Raw genomic sequence first — 20,397 nt, forward strand, 5'->3', positions numbered from 1 at the left:
CTTTCATGCTAAGCGGAGGGTGCTCCAGGATATGTGTCTTTGTACAGTGATAGCTCTGGAAACACTGAGGTAGCAGCTATCTAAAGCAATGGGTTGAATCTGAAGGCCTGAGCAAGAAGTAGTCCAGGCAGTATGTGTGATTTTCCCAGGTTGATGTGAATGAATTAAGAGCAAAGGCACGAGAAAAAAAAACCAACCAAGCAAATATAAAACCCCAAAACAACCCCAAACCAAAACAGAACAAAAACCCAACTCTCTGACTAGCAGCTGCCTAGAGCAAGGGGACGGAAATTTTGGTTTTGTGTTCCTGTTGCCTAGAGTCATGTAAGACCCTTGCCCTTTTATAACTAGCTATGAATCCTGGGGCTGGCTGGGTATCACACTGTGTGAGAAGGAAGAAAAGAGAGAGAAAGAGCCCTTTGGGGCATTGAGTGGGCCTGAGGGCCAAACACAGGGTTTGGGAACAAGAAATTGCTTACTCTGTTTATTTACAAAGACTTTAGAGGAAGGACTAGAGCTGGTACTACCCCTTTGTCCTCTCAATGGATGCACTAATTCAAAGATTCCAATAGTAACTTCTAAAGCCAGGAAGAAAATGTTATTTTCCACTTCTATGACAATCAGATGTTTACTGGGAGGAACACTCAATGTGCACCTAAGAGATAGGTGATGCCAGTTATGAGGAAGAAAGGACTTCACACCCTCAAACTAAACTAGTTTGGTTGCCAGTACAGTAAGGAGCCTAAACACTGCAGAAATAGGTTCATAGTCATTTGAAGTGTAGTAGGTAACAAAAAGCCTTACCTAGAGATACCATAAACTTGCAGGGCTTAGCAAAATGAAATGATGGCTAAGGTTCTCCAAACATGGGCTAGCCTTTTTCCAGGTTTGACTGAGAAGGGATCAGAAACAGGACACCTGAGAAAGGTGCTGATTTCAGCCCATGTAAAGCTGCTTCACTGGCATAAGTGAGTATCATATCCTGTCCTCTGTTTCTGCAGGTGCATGAAACCCTGTTTCAAAGGATTTTCATCAGTACCATATTTTGGAAGGTCAGGCAGCAACAGCAATGAACACATGACAGCTGAAAGATTAAAAGGCAACAGAGGTATCTGTTTGAAAGTACTCTTTTCATTATTTCAACACTCACTTTCTCCTAATTTGCTCCATTTCCTTATCGCTTCACATGAACTTTGTCTCATGAGAAGATAAGACAAAGATTATGCACCAAATGATTGGGCTTACTCCCTATTCCGACACTCTGCAAGGAAAGTGGTATATAAATGTTATCTGTACAAGGTGAATTTCACTTTGCTTTTCACCACCCAATTTTAAAAATATTAGATTTGTAACATTTCTGTTAGTGTTGCCCTTTTCAGCTTGTTGGGGTTTTTTCTATCTTTGAACATGTTACAGTTTCCTAGAATTTCTAGTTCCAGAATTATTTAGATGATTAGGAAAAATAAATTGCTAGTGTTACTTTAAGTGCATCCTTATCAATCAGAAACACAGCTCAGCGTTGGGCTGTCATATCCAGTTTTACAGCAGTGGTATACATCAAAAGTTAGCTTGCTCTGATGTTACAAAAAATTTTTGGGGGAGAAAGAAGTCACAGTTCCTTGGGATATTTATGGTATTTAAGAATGCTTTTAAGTAACTTGTAATGGCAGATGCCATTGGGTACTCTGTCATAAGTGGTTTTCTTATTCATAACAAGTAATGCATATTATGGTACCTTTCAAGCTAGACCCACATTAAACTTTGTAGAGAAAATAAAGACCGTGTCTGTATTAATCTATGAATTCCATTTGGATTTTGTTAATGCCATGTTGTGTTTTGATTTTTGTTTTGAATACAGCTCTTAAGTGGGATTTTTAGCCATCAGTTTGGTAGTATACACATGACATACTTCAATGGATTATGTTTAAAGCTCTACCACAGGTACTGACAGCACACACAAAATGGTGTTACCATGGGGTAGAAAATGGACTTATTACAACAGGACTAACCTTTGAATGGCTTGGGCAAGAGGCAAGTGCCTTCCAGCTGCTCTTCCAGGTGCTGGCCCCTTTTTCCCTTTCACAGGAGTCTACCTCCTCGCACCTCTACTGGGCAGCCTCTCCCCAGAAGTACATTCTCTTCCCTAAGGGTACGTGGTTGCAGACTGCTGCCCCAGCAAACAGGGAGATGGCTACAGCTCATCCTGCCTTGGGTTAGAGGACCAAGAAGGGCTTGGAAGACTGCTGGGAACTCAGAAAGGCTGGGACACCAGCTCTGGGATCTAAACAGCTTCCAACACTCCAGGAGGTTCCCAGACGTGTAGCTAACAGTTGGCAATGCACTGGAAAGTCAGAGTTAGAAATTATTGACCTGTAAGTGACAGGATCAATTCATAGCACCTCAGGTCTTCCTGGAACAGGACCAGGCCACATTCTAACAAAAATTGCCAAATTTAGCCAGATTTAATGTTTCATTCAGGCTTCTCCAGGCTAGAAAGCCCCACTCTCTTGGAAATGACAGTGGCTTCTCATACTACATGTGCGAGGCTCCTAGCACTACTACATGAGTTTTTACCTTCTTTCAAACAACACGTTTCTGTCCTGTACATCCCAGTCCCACTTACTGTCTCTGGCCTTACCTTTGCTTCCAGCTCTGATCCCTTCCATCTGCTGCTCTTAATCATCCAGTCATAAACATCCCTTTTAACATCTGTGCTCAGCCGCTAGCTTGCTTTTCTTCTAGAATGGCTGTTAGTTATTGATTGTTCAAAGTTATACTGTAATTAGCAAGTAACAAGTGATTTCATAGCTGTTTAAAAACTTCCAAGAAAAAGTTGGAACTTCAGGGGCGTGTAAATAAAAATATTTATAGTCATTATTAAATAGGTTAAAAAGTAGGTCATTCTTGTTTTATTTCTTCTCTTTCCTCTGCCATTTAGCTTTCATGTGTGAGGATTTTCCTTTTGTAAGTTACATAGCTGCCTTAACCAGCACTTCTACCCTGTCTTGTAAAACCCAAAGAAACTGGACTGGGAACCTCTGGCATGTTCTCATTTGAGGCCTGTACTCCAAACTCCATCTTAAACACTGTTAGTATGAGAAGATGTAGTTCTGCTGATTTCTGAGTGGTTTTTTTCCTTGTTTATTTCCTTGGGGTTTTTTGTTTTAATACTTTTATGTAGAACTAAGCAGAGGAGTTTCTGCGTGGTGTGCCTTGACATGCTACTTGAGTCACTCTGGCTTTGTTGAAGGACTGAATTGACACCCGTCTTGGTTTACAGCTCTATTCGTAGCTGCCGAGTCCTGCCTACCACAATCATTCCACAGCCTCATAACTCAACAACCTGTCCCTTTTCATGTCAACACAGCATTTCTCTAAAGAATGCTGTTGACCAAACAAATACCTGCAGAGAGGATGAGACTGCTATTGCATGTGTAGCTTTTTAAAAAAGTCAGTCGGCTGCTGAGGTGATGAGAATTCAGGGAATTCTGTGCTATAAATGCACAGATGTTTGTGGTACATATACGGCTTGCTTGCAGACAAAGCCAACACTTAGGAAACTTCAGCATATCGAGAGAAATCTAAACAGGAGATGTTAGTTCTGTCCTAGTGAATTATGTACCAGGCACAGAGACTGCAGATTCTGAGGATTATTTTTGAAAAGTCAAGTGTTTTGAGTCTACACCATTCCTAAATGCCCTGAGTGAAGCGGGGGCTGAAATAAGAGAAGTCAGATTCTGGTGGCAAAGGAAATCTTTATATTGCTGCTAGCCTACAGTTTTCAGTTATTGCCTTTAATTATTCTCAAATTGTATCATATTAGGCATGGCTTATTCAGGTGTTTCTCAGGGACAACGAGTGTTTTGTTTCAGCAAAGCATAAGGGTTACCAAAAGAATGACTCCCAGCAAGTAATAACTCAGTACAGAAATGTAGATTTAATTCAGAGGAAACTATTTCTAGGATGTGTCATCACTGACAGAACAGACTTTGGTTGGTATAAGCTAGTTATTAATGGCTTTCTGATGTTAGGCATGGTATAGGCCTGAATGTGATTAAGTTAGTAGGAATTCTACCACCCTTCAGTGACAATGACGTTTAGTCCTGAACTGAAAAATAGAAACTTCTTAGCAAGAGAGTAGCTATTCTGAATAATTCAATTAAAATATTAGAAAATTTCAGGGTAAATGGAAAGAGCAGACCTCAGCATGAGTGATTAAAAAGAACTACAGTTGTTAAGTTCTAATTATTATGCAAAGGCTGAGAAGCTTAAAAAATCCCTAATGTTGCAGTTTACCATTACCAGCCTTTTGAGTACCTTATTTCTAGGTGATGGCATGATTAACATCTAACTATGAAGGCAGCTCAAATTCCTTACAATACTGCTTTAGCTGCTACTAATACTATCAGTCCCAGCAGTATCCTTAAACCTAGTTTTCATCATATTAGTACACAAATAATTTGTTTCTCAACTGTTACTTTGAAACATATTGATTTTTCAGCCTACACATGTTTTTACTTGTTTGTGATCTTATCTTATTCAAATTTCAGAACCACACAATTCACTGCTAAGATAAAGAATGCAAAATTATCCACCCAGTTTGGCTTCAGACAAACAAATGCAACTCAAGACAAACAAAGGGAGCTGTATTCAAGCGTTATTTGGCTGTGTTCTTAATATTTCAGTACTTTGTGGAAGGAAGCAAGTTGGGTAACAAGCTGTTTTGACTTCATATCCAGTACACTTTCAGGTTTCTCTAGTCTCCAAAGCCAAGAATCCAGTCTAAAGATGCCATAAAGCTTCAGCATGCTTAAGGCAAGGCAGTGCCGTGCTTTTTTTCAATCTTTGTTGCCATGCTTTGGAATACAATAAAAGTTTTGCTGTAGATAAAAAGAAAAGCACGTCTGAGACGTTACCTAAATCTTCTACGCCTAGTCCATATATGATTTATGCTCAGAGGAAGGAACCTTGGGCTGAAGCTGGTTAGATCTGCTTTTTTTGCTGAAACAAGCTCTGAGCTTGAAGTGTTGCATTAGAAGCACTCTGCTTTGACAGACTTTCAGCAGTCAGAGCTGAAGCCGCTCTCCAAAATGGGGCACTACACTGGCCGGGTCTCCAGTCTCTGACCTGCTGGCAAATGGTCTGTGGATACAGCATCCAAATCATCCATCTTGATACCAGCTGACACGAATTCCTCAAAGAGCAATTTGTGACTTTTCCAGGAAAAGCTCAAGCCTCACAAGTGTGGACATTGGCATGTGACTGTTGCTCTTGTTATCATGTAGGAAACAGGGTCAGCTTTGTAGAGAGCAGCCTCTTGATTGCTCTGGGTTATTAAACTGGCAGCTTGAAAGCCGGCCTCCTGCAGCCCCAGAAACATCCTCGCGAGACAGAGCAAGCCTGAACTGCAGCCCTGTGAAGACTGTGCTTTCTAGCTAGTTAAAACTGATTCCTTGTCTTCTAGTGCAGTTTCATTTTGGAGCAACTTGTTTGCCCCCATCAGTACCAGGAAGAACAAGACCTGACTTTTTGAATAACTTTTGTTTGTCCCCAGCAGGACTTGACACTTCTTGCCCATGTTATGCAAGGCTGTCCTACCCTACGTGTGACAGAACTGCTGGCAAGATCTACCACTACCTTTCTTTACAGACAGGGCTGCTCTTTCAGTCCTGACTGAATGGAAAGTGTTCACCAACTTGTGTTTTATTTTAATTTCCCCTGCACAGATCTGGAAAGTGCCTGCCTATAAATACTTGCTTAGAGGGTGCTTGGGGAACCACTGTTTTCTCCAGGGATTAGATCGTGTTTTCAAGTCATATCTTGCCATGGAAACAGACAGGTAATGAAGGATCTGAGCTGAATTTCTCTGCATCAACATCTCAGTCATTCATTCAACCAGGTGGCAAACCTTCATTACAAAATAAAGGCTGCAGTCCAAAATTATGGTTCCAGTAAAAGCAGGATCCCAAAACCAAAGGGTTCACAGTTTAATAGAGATGAGCAATCTTTTCCAAACAAAATAAGTAGTGCAGTGTTACCTACCAAATATGATAAGGAAATTTTCAAGTCTTACCTTAGAAAGTTTTCCAGTCAATTCTGAATGCGTTTCAGACTGGACTGTGGATTAAAAAGCGTATATTAAAAGAGAGACCAGAATGTGTGACTGAATTCTGATTCAGTCTTTGCAACCGAATTCCAGACAACATAGAATGATTTTCAAGATGTTCTTCAAAGCAATGGAGTATGTATTTTAAAGTGAGCTTAATCTTGCCCAGATTTTGCACAATATCATTTGGAAATGAGTGCTATTGCAATTTTTTGTTACGCTTTAATCTGTTGCAGTATTCAAAAAAGCTATGGGAAATGAAAGTCTATGATCCTGAAAATATCACCATTAACTTTAATAAAATGACCAGCATGCTATTAGGGGCTGCTAAATACCAAGAATTAATAAATAAATGTTTTCTTCAAGGTCTTTTCTGAACCAGTACAAAACTATGTGAGCATTAACAATAAAATTGTTCACGTTTTTCAGGATGTGATTGAAATCGTCATGAATTTCTGAATATACAAATCAATCAAAACAGCCGGTCAAAAAAATGAGGGTTGGGGAAAGACGAGACCGTTATTTGTCAGTACACCACACTGAAATGCCTAGAACTCCTGCAATGGATGTAAAAGGTTTGCTGTGGAACATCCCTCTGTGCTCTTGATCAGAACAAGAGACAAAGAGTATTCCCAAAAAATTCACCATGTGTTTGACAGCCCTTAGCGAAGACTGAAGAAAGACTTCTGAAATCTGGGTTTGTCCAGCAGAGCACATAGTTTCTATCAACTTTAGCAAACCTTGTAATAAGTCTCATTGTATTGTTTTAAAGATTACCTAAGAAACAATCTATAACAGTAGTTTACAGTAGTGTCATTCCTAGGTAGGAAATACCAATTGCTTGGTGCTGGAAATATATGTTAGCTAACTGGAAAGTGTTGTGGAGATCAGAGAGAATGTCAGTAGAGAAATAATTTTCTTATCTTTGGCTTTGCTCAGCCCTTTTTCCTCTTTTGTGTGAACAAGCAGCAGTATCACTTTGTTCCTTATCCTCATTAATCCATGGAATTATTATTTTGTGTCTGATCATCATTCAGCCTGGTTTGTAACTCGCTCATGACGCTGGCCCAGTAAAAAGGGTGGTAGGAGCATTCTGTCAGAAGGTGAGGGAAAAAGCTATAGAAGGACTATCTAAGTGAAAATGTTTGGAAGTCAAAGGGAGGGCACATGTTTGACTTCACAAAAGAAAATGCTGGTTTCTGTTGCAACGTTGGTTACACAATCACATAAGGTTTTATTTTTTAAAAGCAAGTAAAAAAATTATAGTGCATCAGCTCCTCAACTGGTGTAAATCAACATGGTTTTATTGACTTTGATGGAGCTATGTCAATTTATACCAGATGAGGATTTGGCCCACTGTATGGAGATATTTTTATTCCTCTTCTCACTCTATCAGTTAAGGAAAGGGTAATAATCAGCAAGCTGGAAGCAATTATGTGTGTGTGAGGAAGGGGTAGTTTCATAATAGCTAACTTGATATTATTTCCTGTAAAATGCATCAGGAGAATAGAGCTTGGAGCCTGCTGACCAGTTTGTTTTGTGAAGAAATATTTGTTCAAATCTGTTTATAATAATTTGTCAAACGATGAGCAGACTCGGCTCAAGCACTTGCCTTCCACTGACACCAGAGGCGGCAGTTCTGGTGCTGACCAGGACACCAAGTGGCAGCCGACGAGGAAAGACCCAGGCAAAATTTGGCTTTCACTTGCATCTGCATAAATCTGGAGTAATTCTACCAAAATCAGCAGAAATATTCTCTATTTACAGCAGTGTGCCTAAAAGCAAAATTTGGCAGAGTTTTCAACTGAGCATTTATAAGCTGTTTCTGGCAGCAAATAAGAATGGGGGAGGGGAAGATTATTCATTGCAGATGCTTTGTGAGATTAACAGAGGCTTTCTGGTGACAATAAAGTCTACTAACATAGTCACTTTTGGAAAATGCTTTTAAAAATATGATTTGAGGGATTTTTCTGTCATCCTTTAATTCTTAGAGCATTTCGTGGTGGTAAAAAGTGCTAACTGAGACCTCAAGTGAAATGATCGGAATTGTTCTCTTTACCCTAGTGAGGCAGATGACTCCCAACCTGCAACACCAAGTGAGCTAAAGCAATTGATGGGAAACTAAGATTCTAAGAAACCATTTTGGATAAATGTATTTCATAAGGTTCAGCTTTAATATTGTTAAAGCCACATACAGAAATACAGAAAATATAGAAAGCTACACATTGACAAGGGATCTGAAGACAAACTAGTCACAAATAAGACTGAAAATTGACAGATTTTTCAAATCAGTTTTTTAAGTTATAATGCAGATTATTCTAAAGTATCAACACTAGCACTGTTAACACTAAAGTATCTCAACCAGCTTTTGCAATACAACTCACTCATCTGTTGTCTTTGCTGTCAGGGATGTTTTAAACATATTTTTGTTTTTCACTTACAAAAGTAATTATAATTACTTCATGCTCTATTAGAGTGGATGCAGTTATTCTAGGCTAACAATGCCTCTATCACTGTAGCTTGTACCCATATGGCTACCTCTTTCTGAACAGATCTACAGTTAAATTAATCCCAAAACCAGCATGGAGGTGAACCCTTAAGCATTAGCAGACAACTCATAAAAGACTGAAAGATACGTGGTTCAGAAATTGTTCTGGAAAGATGTATAAATGCAGTTCTTGCCCCGACTACAGAGAGCCCCATGGCACTGTGCAGCCCCTCTTCCCCATGCCAGCCCTCTCCAGCCATCCCTGCCGTCTTTCCCTGGGAAAGGTCAAGTAGCCTATTAATCACGCTCTTGTCTTTGATTTGCAGTATATATATGTCCACCATTTCCTGGATCCTTTTGAAGCAAGGAACAATAAGAAACTTTTCAAGGAAAGAATGGTTTTCTTATTTTGGGATTCTTTTTTCAATAGCTCAAATATAACCTCCTTAAAACCAACATAAGATAAAGGCGCTATTTCAGCAAGTGCAGGTGACAGTGTTCTGACATTGAATTTAAATCCACTTCAGGTATAAGCTGCTAAGTTGGGGTTTTTTTTATTCTGCATGTTGTTAAAATGCATCTTTCACTGGTTTTGTTACACAGCTTTTTAGCTACTCATGGAAATTCATGGGGTGCTTTTCCCCAGTAAGTTTCAAATGTATATGCTGTTGTGGCCTGGAAAAGACAACTGCAGGGTCATTATCATGTTTCTAGTGAGAACACAGAATTGAAAAACAAGTGCAGTATTGTAACCAGAACCACCTCTTGACTGATTGAATTTCTATGCTTATGTGTATATATATATGTGTTATATATATAACATAATTATTGGAGTTTTTTTATAAATGCATGCACCCAGATCCCTTTTACTATTTAATATATTGCACAAAACGTAACTGCTTACAGACAGCCTTCCAGAATCAATACCGCAAAACCAATTCACACTAAGAATAATTTTAAAAGGATGAGAAAACTTTAAGCATGACACATCAGTGAAATGAAGGTAGGCTCTTTTCATTATTTTTCTGCTTATGTTCTAGTTCTTTACAGAAAAAAAATGATGAAAAGATAATCTTTAAATCTGGTGTTTGCTGGGAAGATGACATCCCAGCTAATTTTGATGTGGACAGAGGTTATAACTGAAGTCAGGAATACACAGAAGATTAAATCCTAAACCGTAAACCTGTTTTTACAGAAACATACTAAGGAAACAAAATAGAATGACATACCTAAATCAAAGCATTTCTAAGTAAGGCATTTGTCATATTTTTCCATGAGCTGTAGGCAGTTTAAGATGTGCTGTGACAGTATTTGAGAGTGTTGCATTTTAGTATTGCTCAGCTTTCAAGGTAAGGGCGGTTCAAAGCCTGAAGATGAATTTCAGGAACAAGCTGAGCAGCAGCCAGGAAAAAGGTTAATATTATAGTAACTACCAGTCCATACATGTCAGCTAATCTTTAACTTGAGAAAACACTGGACAAGATCATCATTAAACCAAGTGAAGCTTGAATGCATGAATGAATTTGACTCTAGTGTCAAACTACATAAAGGATCAGGTATTACACCAATATCTGATCCTATATATATGACTGGAGTTAGTGCTTAGCACAACAGAATTTCAGGCTGTAAGCACAAGTTCTCTTAGGCAAGATCTGTGGGATGCGGTGCATCCCTGTTTGGTCTTGATCAGGGACCAAGATAAACTTGTCACCAGACAGAACTGAAGTCTGCTCAGAGATCTCCAAAAGACACCTCTTGGGGTCCTGCAGGAATTGACACTAATCACTTGATGCTTTATTCACTTACTGTGACTGAGGCACAGGAGGGAAGGGACCCAAGTACTGTCTGAAACCCCTGGCCAGGCCGAAATGGGGTAAAAACTGACAGACTACCACAAATTCCCTTCCAAGTGCTCTATCCCAGTCTGAGAAGAAATATTAATCACGTCTCTACTGTCTAAAATAGAGCTCAGCCATGCTGAGGTACATACTTAAGGTTCTCGAAGCCTCCTAAGGTTTTTTGTGGGTTGTTTTGGGTTTTTGGGGATATATTTTAATTTCTTTTTTTACTACACATGTAGTTAATTTGTTACCAGTTGGAAAAAAAAGCTTTGGAAGCAAGAGGCACCCACCTCCTTTTCATCATCGTGTTGCCACAGGTATTGTGAGGACTGGAAAAAATAGGGCTGGAAGAGATCTCTGAAGGTCATCTAATTCATCCTCCATTCTAAGGCAGGTTGAAACAGCAAAGATCAAATTGCTGGAATATCTTCACTCATATTATCTGTTTGTAGTGTGCAGCCTGTGTCTGATTCCATGACAAGGTTTTACAAAAAGAATCAGTGTGGGACTTAAAGCTCCCCAGGGAAGAAATGAAAACAGGAGTGGAAGTAACAGAATGACTTCTAAAATGCTGTCACTCAGCTTGGCCTCTGATCAAGTATCAGTTTAGTAGAACTGTTAATTAAAAAAACTTAATGTGATTACTGTTGTTAGTCCTGAAATTTAAGAAGCTAGTGTCAAGGCCCACAGAGCCTGAGACCAGGTACAGTCTAACTACTAGAATGGAATTTTTTAATTACTACAGATAAGAGTATTGGGGGAAAACTGTCATGATTCAGAATTCAGAAACCACATCCTCCCGGTTTTCTAGACATCCCACTCAGCCTGTGAGAGGGAGTGTTGAGAGTGTAGTAAGTGGAGGCAGATAACCACATCCCCAATCTGCTGTCATCCTCAGACAGCAGAATTTCCGATGTGCCTTCTGCTTAACAAAGAGAAGCGATGAAAACAAAGAGGATGTAAGTAACCTCACTCATTAACAGGTGCCTTCACAATAATTACTCATAGTTGGCCTTTTGCCTACAGGCAAAATTTCCATTGGCTTTTTAGCAAATTTATGCCATGTCTCCTGTAGAAAACTGAAGACGAATCAGCTAAAGGCATGAAGACAATGTGAACAATCTAAGACATCTTAAACCCTACAGAGATCCTCTCATTCAGGAGCAAAGAGTCTGCAGAGCTCTGATGGATCCCCTTCTGAATGTCATCTTTGTCAACAAAGGTTTAAGATGCCATAGTCATGAAAAGTTGGCCTCTTTTGCCAGGTAGCTGAGCAGGATTCAGGCATTTGTGAGGGACACCCTCATTTAGAGCTTGGTGTCTTAGCACAAGCCCACCTTCATTATTGGCTTTAGCTGAAACACCAGGCTGTGGACGGGAAGGGGCAAGGTGTGGTACCCACCCTGTCCTGCTCGGGGGGGGGAAGAGTTGCAGGTTGGTTGTGTTAATGCATTAGATGCCTAGCTAGATTTGACAGAGGGTGCCTGTCCAAGTTTTCAGTTCATTTTAAGCACAACCTACTAAATAGCATCAAACTAAAGCTGCCTGATGTGTAATGGAAACATCCCATCTTGGGACTGAATGCATGTTAAATGCTCTGACAGATGGGCTCTGTTGGATTGAACAGCAGCAATCTTTAACGCTTTACCTCCCGCATGTCTGCTCTAATGATCTTCAAGTACTGCACCACAGCCGAGGCCTTTCCATCGCTCTGTCCCAGTAGCAGGGGAAAGCGAGAGCAGATGCTGACAATGGCAGTTTGGCCACACTCTGGCCTGGGGACCGTGCCGGCTGAGGCAGCAAGCCCCTGCCCTGGTCACCGCTGGTGCAGAGGCAATGGCCCCTGGCAGTGAGGTGGAGGAGATGGGAGGTAGGCAACGTGTAGCTGTCACTGCTAAACCTGACAGAGTCCAACCACGACGTCTCACACTCAGCAGATTTGCCAAAACCTTCTGTAAGCGGCCTCATGCTGGCAGCTTCTTCACACGCATAATAATTTGACCACAGTGAAAGTTTTTGCTTAAAGCAAAGCATAAGAGAGTGCAGAGCAGAACAGATTTGAAAGCCCTTTCACAGCTTTGATCTGCAACTTTTTGAGTTCCAGTAAACCCCTTTCGCCCTGCCAGCAGCCATCCCCACAGGAACACGAACATGGGCCCTGTCTCCTCCCTCTTGCAACACCCCCTCCGCCTTGCGTCTGGGTATACCTGCCAAGTTCAGTGCATCTCTGCGTCTGGCACCTATGCAAATCAAGCAATCTGTATCTAATTTATATGTGGTCATATATACAGCTTCTGAAAAAACACTGGCTTTAGGGGTGGTAAAAAGCGTTAGGCTGAGCCTAGGCATTGCAGGGAGAGGTCCTTCAAGTGTTCAGGTTCTGAGCACAGGGGGGATGGGAAGAGGCCTCTAGCTAGCCAGCCTGGAAAGACCAAGTTTTTTGTGGGAAACACAGGTAACGGTTGAAGACCAGTGAACATAGCCATGGAAGGACAGAACCTGAAAGAGGACTGTTCCCCACAGAAAGAGGAGTGCTAGCTGCTATCCCATGCTGCAGCCTGATGTGCCGTTGGCAGAGCTCTCCTCCTACCAACCATCTCCTCTTTGCCCTAATCCACCTCTTCCTCTGCGTCGGATGCCCAGTGCCTTAAAACTGCCCTGGGAACAGGGAGCACCCAGAGGAGGAAGGGAAGGCTGTCTGCCAGCTGTGCATCACCCCAGCTCCTGGGGACAGACACAGAAACCACAACCCACATCAGCCTCCTTGCCTGGGGCCGTTTTCCTTAATTCTTTCAGAACAAGCCTTGCTGCTCCTGATTTCTCCTGCTTTTCTTTCTTGCTTTGCCCCTCTCCCACCTCACAGGGAGGATGGCTGGGAACCAGCATCCAGGTGAACCAGTTTGGGGAGAAAGAGATCCCAGCCTGTTGACCTCTGTACTCCAACTCCCCTTGCTGAGGTGCAGTGTAATGGGACAGCCTGTGTGCATTTCTGAAAACACTGTAGGAAGAATAAAGGAGGGAACATGACTGGGAGAGGTGGAACAGTTCCGCAAGGCAGGGGAGAGAAAACTGGCTGGGTCACGCAAGAAGCAAAGTGGGAAGCTATGGGGAGAAGTCCTGACTTAGCAAAGCCAGTGGCTGCTGCAGCAGAGGGTTGGGCTCTTCAGGGCTGCGAGCGACGGAAAGGGCTTGGCTGTGGTGCAGCGCTAAACAGGGCTCATCCCTAGGCTCAGGTCATCACTGGGGCTGCAGGGTTTACCTCCTCTCTAGGGCACTGAGCAGTATATTGCTGCTTTCCCCACCAGATGACCACCAGGCTGCTCTGGAGGTGCTGAGAAGTTTGCGCCTTGTTTCTCCTGTGCTGTGATCACAGCAGTGAGAGGAGCCCATTCCCATGGGCTGGAAATACTTGCTTTGGAGCCTAGGTAGATCTGCCAGTTAATTTAGGCTGCGAGCATGATATCATCCACACATATGGGATGCTTGCCTGATGTCCTCTCTGCCATACTCCTTCACCACCATTAAGGCCTCCACAGGGAGGGGGCAAATTAGTTTCTGACCAGCTCCGTGTCTTCTCCACTCCATGCCCTTGCAGCCACTTGCAGGAAGGACAAAGGAATAATCCCAAGTCTGGGTAACATAATACTGTAGTTACTAGACAGTAAAAACCCATACATCAAAATTACTGATAGGCCAGTAGCTCTGGGTTTATTGGTCTGCTTCTGAGTCTCAGTAGAATACCTCTTCCTAGCTACTAAGTAAAAACTCATCCCTGTTATTTGTGAGAGCTAAACGTATGTACAGCTATGAGGAAATGTGGGTGCTGCAGCTAACTTGTCTTAATTCAGAGCGTGAATATCAACTCAAACTGATGATGTTACCAGAGTTTCATGGTAGCATCCTCTGTTCTGTATACAAAGTTCAGGCAAAATAGTTGACCAGAAGAAACCAACCAAACATAACCAAACAGAAAAACAGAAAACAAAACCAAGAAGGGTAGAGCACAGTAGCTTAGAGGAAGAGGAACGTAGTGTGGGATTGTATGTCATACATGTACTGTGAAAGAGGATCAGTCTGAAAAGGACTGGAAAACTTCTTGTTATCTATGTAAGTGAAAACGATTCTAATTCTCATGCTGTGCTCAGTCGTGCTGCTCCTGTGAGAAAAGCCCTCTTAGAACTGAACAGCAAAACAAGTAATTTTAAGGTTCCTCTTACCTGCAAGAAACCCTGAGGAGGATGGGAAGGAAGAAAACAGTAACCTTAAGAGGTGCTTTTCAGCCTTCTAAACATTAGCTGGTAGTAGAGACCCTGGCATAACTGTTAACCAGCTCATATTTGGCTACTCTGCAAGTTAAATTAGAATTTATTTATTTATTTATTTATCGGAGCAAGCAAAATAATACAGGTATGGAAGAACTTCAAAGGTAGCTTAAAGCCATTTTTCTTTCTCCCCCAGCCCACACCTTTGGCTGTAGATCAGGATCTGAGCATCTCTGCATAAATAGGCTAAAGATCCCTATTCAGAAGTCTCAGTGCCCTGAGTTAGAGGTGGAGAGCCAGATACTCAGCTGATAAGAACTGAAGGAAAATCACTGAAGTCTTGCATGCATGGAGTTACTCCAGCAGGCATCCAAAACAGCACACTGGCCTTGTATCTAACAATTTCCATGTTCAGCAGTTCTTGTAAAAGGAAGACACGTAAATTGTGCAGACTTTGTGCTTCAGAGATGCTTCACCTCACTCGGTTACCTGATGGGAAGGGATGAGTAGTCTGTGCCACTCATATGCTGGTGCCAGACTTCTGGCACTTGAGCTAGCAGGTCTCCCGTTCCTGTGTGTGCCTCCAAGGCACCAGTTCCAGGGCAGCAGAGCAGCGTGCCTCACGGTGGAGGTACATCAGCCCCCAAGTCGAGGCACGGAGCAGAACACAGGCTAAAAGCCTCTGCTAGGCATAAGCTGAGGCTCCTCTCCAAAGCTGGCACTTGTCAGGAGGCAGTAAGCAGGAGCCTGAGGGGTCTGGGCTCTGAAACAGCCCTGCGGAGAGGTGGGACACAGCAGAGCTGGCAGCGGCCAGGGACACACCAAGAGGCAGCAGGATCGCACCAGCGGGTAAGAAAAGCTGAGAAGGCAAGAGCCAGGACAGTGTGATGGCAGCAGGAGGTACCCCAAAAGCAGGGAGGAGAAGACGCTCTTCTCAGAGCCTGGGTGAACAAAAGTAGTAGCTACATCGGAAAGGCAGCTCCCAGCTACATCCCACAACCGTGCGTGCAGATGTAACGCAGCAGAGGTAGCACTAAGAGCTGGTATAACACTGCCACCGCTAAATGTCAGCAGTAGCCTAAAGAGGGAACTTCACTCTGAAAAACACATCACTGTGAAATCCATAGACAAAACTGATGTCTGCTTCTATTAGCACCAAAACAGCAGTTTGACCTAAATAGCAATTTCTGTTCGGTGTTGAAAGACAAAGAGAAATAAAGTCCAAAATATGAGTCATTAAAAAATAAAAAAAAAAAAGCCCAACAGCATGTACTGTACTCCACAATCAGCCCCGTCCCGGAAGAGGGCCAAAAGCTGTACATGTTTTGGAGTCTTCTCTTCCACAGCAAATCTTAGTGCAGCTTCAGAATTTTTGGCTGACACCTTGATGACACTAAAATAGAGAGTCAGTCTACAAAGCACAGATTTTAACTAGTCCTTACCAATTCCAGTAAGTGCATTAGAATTACAGACTCACAATATTGCAACACCACATGTTGTACTTACATGTGCAGAAGTTTTGATTATAAAATCCTTGGATGCTTACTGTGACCCACTCGTTGCCTGGCTCTGTTTCGGATTTTTTTGCTGATGGCCTTCTGGGTTATTGCCCCAGCAGGAACAGAGCTCTGACAATGACCGACCAGCCATCGATCCAGTCTTTCTGACATGCCCAAGTGGGAAAGGATTAGTGAGAATGTCCGAGATGCTTCTGTGCAGGCTTCTGAAAGGGACACCCCTAGCGTATAGGCTACTACATACCTAGCATAGTAGTTGAAGATTACTTGACCTTACTAGTTCAAGTAATAGTTTTCCCCAATTGCCACAGGTCCTAACTGAAATGTACTTACTATTCCAAATGTTTGCAAATTTACCAAGAAAATGTACCAGTTTGTGCACACCCTCAGCTTGCACACCTTACTCAGGATGAAGGAAGACATGCAGGCATCTATTCTGTCTAGAGCAGGACACTCCTCCTCAGCATCCAGCCCTAGTTAGTTGGCAAGCGCTTTTGCAACAACATGCTTAGCTTCATTTTAAGACACTAAGCCTTGTGGTTTGTTAGCTTTCCATTTAATTTACTACTAAAATTGTTAATTTTTCCTTTGTTTGTTTCTTTGTTCAAGCAGCTAGAAGCAGGCAGCTCCACCCAAACCCTTCTTTTCATTACACTAGTGCTGCTGCAATGTTTACCTGAGTGTCAGCTTGGTGCCTGTATTGCAGTGTCTGAAACGTTTTGCCAGGAAGCCATCAGTGATGTCCCCTTCCCCTCCTCCCTCCCCAGTACACCGTGTACTATTTACCTTCTTAGCGTCATTTGTAAAATAGAGAGGATTTATTTTAACAGCTATGTGTGTATTTTCATGCTCGCTATTTTAAGTCCCTGAATATACGGACCACAAAAAGTGCCCCCACCGATCCTAAAGCACACCACGAGCGTGCGATTACCTCATGTACACAATCACAATAACGACACCAAATTCAATGCCCCATCTGAAAGGTAGGAAATAGCATTTCCTTTCTTCTACCTTTGTCCACGGACATAGCAGACTCTGGAGGACAAGCAGAGTCCCATTCTGTGGGAGGATGTATACACACACGTACACAATAGTCTTGCTCACACAATACTGCAGGCAATTGGGGCCTGACTTCTGCTGGGGCTGCCAGCAACTCTGGTCAAATATTCTGCTTCAAATATTGGCGTGAAATCTCCGTCCGCCTTTCCCCATCCTTGCTATTTCCAGCCCAGGCTGACAGTTGTGGCTGGCTGCCTTCCAGGCTCCAACAAACCTGGGGAAGCACAGCGAGCGGAGCGGGAGGAGAGGCAGAGCCTCCCCTCTTCCCCACTTGCCCCCCGGGCTTTTGGTGGGTGCGGGGCAGGCGATGGGAGAGCGAGCCCTTGCAGCCTTTTCACACGGAAAGGGGCAGATGAGGAAGAGCCCAGAGCTCTGCTGCACCCTGTGATGAAGAATGAAAACTGCTTTTCTCTTCTTTCTGTCCCATCAAGTCAAAGACAAGGAGCCTCCTGAAAAGCACAAATCCCAAAATCCCCGAGAGAGGGCCTACAGGTAAAGAAGCTGGAGGGACTGGGATGTCATGCAGGTCATGCAGTAGAAAAAAAAAAAGATGTGGGGGGTGCAAAATGCTTAGTAGAAAAGACTTGCAACTAACAGGAAACTTCTCGATTGGGGTTTTTAAAACCTATGTGTTGGCATGCCTGAAGGAGAGAAGTGAGGAATGACTCCAGCATGTGTTCGCACGGGCACTCCTACGTTACAAGCTACAAGGGACTCTGGAGGTGATCAGCTCTAAGCCTTCGAGCATACTGCTACCTTCTTCTTGTTGGAAAAGACTCATCCCCAAGGCCACAAAACCGTGTCACTTTTAAAAATGGTGAAGCTGTACTGAGTTACAGGAATTTAAAATATGTGTGTATTTAAGCATGATGTTCCATCTCTGTTCCTTCCCCAAAACACTGTGCCACATTAATCTGCACTCAAATAATGAGTGAGGTATAGACATTTCCAGAAAGAGCACGTAACATGCATTTGTTGGCCAAGCAGCATTGCCTCCTTCTCCACTTCTTTCTACAGATACAAGCCCTGCTACCGCAGAGGGCTTGCGACAGCCCAAGGGCAGCTTTGCGAGGCCATTTGTTACAATGCTGGCACCGAGCAGCAGCATTGTGCATACGGAGCTCCCGCTTTACCAAGGGGGGGGAGCCAGAGCCTGGGTCTGTGGTGATGCTTTGGAGATGAGATGGAACTGAGTCCACTCATTTCTCTGGAGTCCCTACCAAGAATTCCTGGAGAGTGCAGAGCAGCCCCTTAAAAACATTTCCATTGTTATTCCAGTCAGCGTTGACCCCTAGAAGCTGCTCAGCTAACATTACCGGCTACGTTCGCTATTATTGTCTTCCAGGAACAAAGAAAACATGCAGGCTGCAGCCACGCTCAGGCGGAGCTCCTGCGTGCCAACTGCTGCACCACCACCAGTCCTGGTACTGGGAGCATGGGGAGAAAAGGTGGCTGAAAAGAGTCAAGAGACAGGAGAAACCTAGGGAAGAGAAGAGACGAGGACATAGATGGTGAGGAATGAAGGAGCTGGATTTGGGGTTTTTCAAGCTTGCCCCACTGTCAAGTTTTCCCAAGCATGGGTCATTAGCCCCTTCCAGTACCACTTATTGGGAAAAAAAGACACATGGAAAATGACTCACCTTTGCGAGCCGGGCTGCCCACACCAGGCAGTTGATAATTTCTTGAAAATACAGTCTCAAGCAAAAACATTTTCCTGTCTGCAAATTTAATCTATCATTCTCACAGCCTGACAGTTTTTGTGCTATTACAGTGGATCCAAAAAGTCTCCCTTGGTTTACAGAAGTAGTTCTCCATGGATTTACATTTCAGACAGCTCGTTCCGCACAAGCCAGAGCACTACATGGATAGTCATGCTGCTGGGGAAGAGCAGAGCTGCTTTCCATGTGTGCCAGAAACTCCCGGTGATTACAACAAGCACTGCAGATGCACAGCTCCCTCAGAGTAATTTGTCTAATTCAGGCCTACAAATGTGAAATTTCATGATTTACGAGTTGTTCCTCACCACTGGGTTTCAGTGTTGTAGCTGGAGTTAGGACCTCTGTCAGGTCATACACGGAGCAGTCTTCCACGGGACAACGTAGCACACCGGCCGTGCAGCCCAGGAGCTGTCTGGGGCAGCAAGCAGCTCGAGCTGGCAGCTTGCAACAGCCACCGTGCCATCTGTGGTAGCTGTCACGGAGCTGCCTTGCACGTAAAACCAAAAATCTGGTTACCAGTGGGGGTTTGTTTCTCCCCCTCCCCTCCTCCCAACACCACTGGCCATCTAACAAGCAAGGACGGTGTAAAAACCGAGGGCACTAGGAAATAATCATTTATGCGTCTTCAGCACTGCGGTTAATCCAGGCTTCCTTTTCGATGCTGTCTCGTGAAGAAAAGGGCTGGAAAGTTTATCTCAGAGAGGTACTGATATCTCCTTTGCCTTTTGGGTCTTCTAAATTAGGTCAATTTACAAAGAACAGTGTGGCTGTTCAGCACTTTTTGCATGACAGTATCAAAGCAACTGATAGTTAATTCACAACCTTGCTCTGATTTCGATTTCTTATTCCTGTTTTCACTGTAGACACTGAGGCAGAGAAAAGTTCAATCATCTGCCAAATACCACGTAATACAGCAGTAGCAGACCAGAGAACAAGGACTCAGCACGCTGGATAGACCCTTGGCAGCTTGCTTGAGCTGAACAAACCAACTCCGAGTTGAGGCAATACACACACGCTCAGGAGGAGGATTTTAACTGGTGTCCGAGGCCACCTGGGTGTGTGAAGAGAGGACTGATTTGCCCACTTTCGCACAGGGTTTTGCAAACCTCCTCACCCCTTACTTTTGCTACCCTTGTGTATAGGAATCTGTATCAGGACTAAAAGGGGCCAGAAAACAAACCTTGAAGCCGGAAAAGGGACAAATTCAATTAGTACCTTATTTCACACACTAGTTGTTTCTAGCTGTTGAGTGGACAAGTTAAGCAGCTCGTAACATCCTTAGGAACGGCCTTATAAGCTCTGGCCCCATGGAGCCAAGCTAGGAAGAGATATCTAAGGGGACAAAGGAGTAACATTTCTGAGCATCAGTTTAACAAAACCAAACTGAATCAACCACCACCTCTTCT

The 20,397-nt window shown here is 43.2% G+C and overlaps 1 long non-coding RNA gene across 3 annotated transcripts; it reads left to right on the top strand.

Annotated features, from left to right (window-relative positions):
- The first annotated feature begins 722 nt into the window (after positions 1-722).
- Positions 723-9,605, top strand: LOC114017260 (uncharacterized). 3 transcript variants are annotated; one of them, XR_003562201.2, is made up of 3 exons: positions 723-1,108; positions 1,859-5,839; positions 6,536-9,605. It is a non-coding gene; the product is annotated as an uncharacterized LOC114017260 (long non-coding RNA). The 3 variants fall into 3 exon arrangements; XR_003562200.2 differs by lacking the exon at positions 6,536-9,605 and having other exon boundaries at positions 1,859-1,941; positions 4,551-6,528; XR_003562202.2 differs by lacking the exon at positions 6,536-9,605 and having other exon boundaries at positions 1,859-1,941; positions 5,558-6,528.
- Positions 9,606-20,397: the final 10,792 nt, after the last annotated feature.

The sequence above is a fragment of the Falco cherrug genome, chromosome 7 (assembly GCF_023634085.1).
Source record: "Falco cherrug isolate bFalChe1 chromosome 7, bFalChe1.pri, whole genome shotgun sequence".
Taxonomy (NCBI): domain Eukaryota; kingdom Metazoa; phylum Chordata; class Aves; order Falconiformes; family Falconidae; genus Falco; species Falco cherrug.